We start from the raw sequence: 4287 nt of genomic DNA, 5'->3' as shown, positions 1-4287 counted from the left end.
AAAAGAAACGAGTTTATGAGTTTGATAAAATCCCACAGGAAATCATGTTAGAAATTAGATGTCTGGAAACTGTTGTGCTGTTTCTGCATACTTATTCATATATTTCTATTCTTTGCAGATTACGCAACATATTTAAAACATAATATTTAATATATTAACATTAAATTTCCAAAGGTACTTTAGAAATAATTGTCACTCAATTCCAGTGAATATCATCTATTTCAAGTATTAACTTGGACCCAGAGAGAGGAATCTAGCTATTTTCTCTGAGCAGCTCACCCAGAATGGATGGAATCTGGCAGGTGTAATTTTTGGTTGCTTCAACCATGACATAGTATAACTTAGCAACAGTAGTAATATCATGCACTGATCCACTTCTATTTCCTCTTACCAGGATTAAATCATGTGCAGGACTTGATACTGCCTATCACTAGGCAATGATGATTATTCAGAAATTATATTTGAACTTCAAAGTTAAGACACATTGGGTAGAAGTGGGGAACAGACGTGTATATCCCAATGATTCTTTCCATGGACAATACTAAAGAAAATAGGAGAGAGGAACAATCAAATGATAGCACATTTACTGACATTTGGAAACCCTGCTGTAGATTGAGCATAACAAATTCTAAATTTAATTAGATGCAATCTTGAGGTTACACCATCATTTTCGTCATTTGATCCCATTAGTGAAGTGTGTCGATGCATTCTTTCCGGAGTTATGATTCATGCTGGACATCAGGAGATGAGTTAAGTGATATTTCGGGAATACTGTTGATTAATTGTCAACAGGGGAAATCCAGCTTGATAGACTGGATTGACTCCCTATGTGAACTGCACAGGGCAAAAGCTCACGCTGTCAAGAAAAGGCACAGGAGACAAAGAACCTTTGAATATAGAAACTCTGAATCATTTTGTAGAATTTTAAAATCATCTTTTTTTCAATGTTTTAAGTAAAAGCATAATAACATTTTATTATTTGAATCATTGCCAACCGTAAGCAGTCAAAAAAATAACATTTATAAATGAATCTAAAATAGTAACATCTCTGAGAACTATTTAAATACTTCTAAATTTCAAAAGAAAAAAATCATATAAGCTTGTAGGAAAGAATCAAATTTATGTAATATAAATCTTAAGAAATACATTGAAATTGCTACACCACCAGTTTTCCATATACAATAGATTTTAAAAAGTCAATGGAGATTTTACGAATTTTGCAATTAAAAAAGAAAAATAACTTGCCAATTTCGTTTGGACAGAAAACATTTGAACAGAGCACTACTCAATGAGTAGATTATCAGCACTATAATTAGCTTGGTCAATAGATTGAAGGGTTCAGATCCAAATTGTACCAGTTTAATTCTGTTCTATGACAATCACATAAACTCCCAACCTCACCTATCCCTAATTTGACAATGGTATTTAATAATTTCACCTATCTCTAGATTATTTTGGTATAATTTATGCTTTCCCCTACTATCAGAGCAGTAGGTTTAAGATTTTAAATTAGTAATAGTAATAATATTATCTTTCTTAGAAATGTCCAGAGAATCTCTGTTCTATATATCAGGACAGACTCCCTACCAAGTGAAGAATTCCCTCATTTACTCCTTGAGATAAACAACCTATAACTTGAAAATAAAACATAACAAATTTTACTGCTCTTTCAATAATATAACAAAGTATGGCCAAATAAACTCACGTAATGAGTTCTATGGAAATAAAGGCTATAGGATTTTATAGGACTTACCATTCACTTCTAATATTAATAAGGTCCAGACTCTGCAAAGGAATCTTAACTTTTAGAAAATCACTTAACTTGCCACTAAATTTTGTCTATAACAGTGCACATTTTTTTTCATATAGTAGACCATATATTTTCATTTCTTTATAGAGACTTAACCAGTTCTATATTTAACTTTGAAATCTTATCCTAGCATAGAAAGAGGGTATAGAATGATAGGTAGAGATAGATATATGGATAAAATTTTATTTTTAATTGTATGAAAAATATGATTAGCAATCTCTGTCTTCTAAAACTATTCTCTACCCTCTATTTCTGCATACAGAGATACTTATATTTTCCCAAGAGTGTCTCCAAAGAGAATTTGTGTATGTTGTGCACATTGCTTAGAATATTTTTCTCCCACTATTCCTTGCCAAATATTTTTCAACCTTAATATGTAACTCATATTCCAGGAAGCAGAGGTAGATGTACTGAGGTCATTTTTTTGGAGTTGATAGGTTTAGAGAGCAGGGTCCTTGAGTTTACTCCGGGAGAGGTTTCACTAAAGCCCCCCTTACAGGGGCACACAGCATGTTTCTCAGGCGAGTTTCTCCACGAGACAGAAGTTATATTTGTAGATAATAATAAAGATAAAAATAAAATTAAGTTATATTTATATATTTAGTTATATTTAATGAACAGTTTTATTGGAAAAGGGACAGAAAAGTAAAAAAAAAAAATCACTTGCATAGACACAAGCGGGCAGGAAAAGCTGCCCCTTTGCGGGGGCAGCAATAGGTTTTATCATCTTTTTTTGGTAGGGAGGGGCTCATTTTTGTGAGCTGTCAATTGGTTGCTGATTTTGGATAACTAGAATTTGGACCAGAGATTCTACAACAGGCACAGTCTCCATATCTTTACCCTTGGGCCTGTGCTCTGGACACTCCCTATAGCAGTCTGATACCTGCTTGGATCTTATGCTTTCTAATCTAGGTATTGGTGCCTAAGGATCTTGTTTCCATAGCTGGGTCAATGGTTCTGCTAATCCCTCTTCCCCCCACCTCCAGCTCTTGGCATTGTGTGAGCCAGGTTAATGGTCTTGTGGCTGCCTCCTTTCCAGTTTTTTTTTTTTTTTTTATTCTTATCCTCTATCAGTATCATGAAGTTAATAAAGATTAAGATAAAGGGTTCCTTACTGTCACATTGCCCCTTCTAAGACCTTGGGCAGAACCCTAGACAGGTGTTCTCTTATTAATATGGAAAAAGTAAAATATAGTTAACCATCATTGATTAAGGCTACTAGTCATTTCCACTTAAGCATATATCTATCTATCTATCTATCTATCTATCTATCTATCTATCTATCTATCTATATATATATACACCTTCTCACATGCTTTTTTTATTCAGTGGTTTTGATAATGACTATGGACATTTTTAAGGTTTGGACAATAGAAGCTTGATTATAGAATATTTATGTATTTAGTGATATTGGTGTGGCCCCAGAGTATATGAGCTCTGCATCCTCCAGTTTTTGACTTGGCTGGGTATAAACTGAGCTACCTGACCCATCAGAATGAGGGACCAAATTCTACCCCTTGATGTCTGGATACTTCCCAGGCTGGAGACACGTGCATAGTGCTCTGGTCTGAACTCCTTCCTGACATCCTGAGTGAGGTGGCTGCTGGGAAGAGGTGGAGCTAAGTGGCCATTTTGGGAGCCTTCAATAAGGAGCAATGCATGTGGGCTCAACTTTTTTTTTAAAGTTTTATTTATGCATATAAGAACTGGGTATAGGCCAGAGGTGTGGGGGGTGAGAGGATTCACCATAGTCAGCATGGGGAGCAGAACAGGCAGATCTACTGAAATACACTGCTGAGGGGAGCAGCAGGCAAGTCAGGAGAGGTCTGCTGCACCATGTGGGTAGCTCCCTGGCTGGCCAGGGATCAAACTCATGTTGCAGTGGCTACGGATAACTTGATAGGTTTTTGTTTTAACCCCTTGTGCCACCAGGGAGGCCCTGGGCTCAACTTTTGTGGTTGTAACTGCTACAGATAGAGCTGGCCTACTGGTTGGACTAGGGGTGGGTCTTTGTCCCTCCTCTTCATACCCACCACCCTTCCTTCCAGAAGTAGGAGCCCCATCTCAGCCATGACAGACTTCTATCACACTCTGCCAGCCAGGTGTTGGCAGTATATAATAAGACATTACCCCTGGATGCTGCAGGCTGGGCTCCCAAAACCGTGGGTTTTGACCCACCCTGTTTGCACCTGTAACAGCAGCTCCATCATCACTATAACTTGAACGTCTCCCTCTTCCTTTACCCCATTGTTAAATCATTTTTGAATCACCAAAACCTTTGTTTGCATCTGTGATGACCAGTGGCTGGACCCAGAGCTGTGTGAGTGGTTCTAACTTAGTGACAGTTTTAGACCCTTTGCCTGATAACAGTGAAATATATATTTTTTTTACGTGATGTGCAGTTACTGCCAAGTATATTGATGCTATTTCTAGCCATATCGATAAAAGAATGTTTTCCAAGGATATTACTACTTATC

The sequence above is a fragment of the Talpa occidentalis genome, unplaced genomic scaffold (assembly GCF_014898055.3).
Source record: "Talpa occidentalis isolate TD23 unplaced genomic scaffold, MPIMG_talOcc4v2.1 talOcc4.7, whole genome shotgun sequence".
Taxonomy (NCBI): domain Eukaryota; kingdom Metazoa; phylum Chordata; class Mammalia; order Eulipotyphla; family Talpidae; genus Talpa; species Talpa occidentalis.
This window is presented reverse-complemented; position numbering follows the sequence as displayed.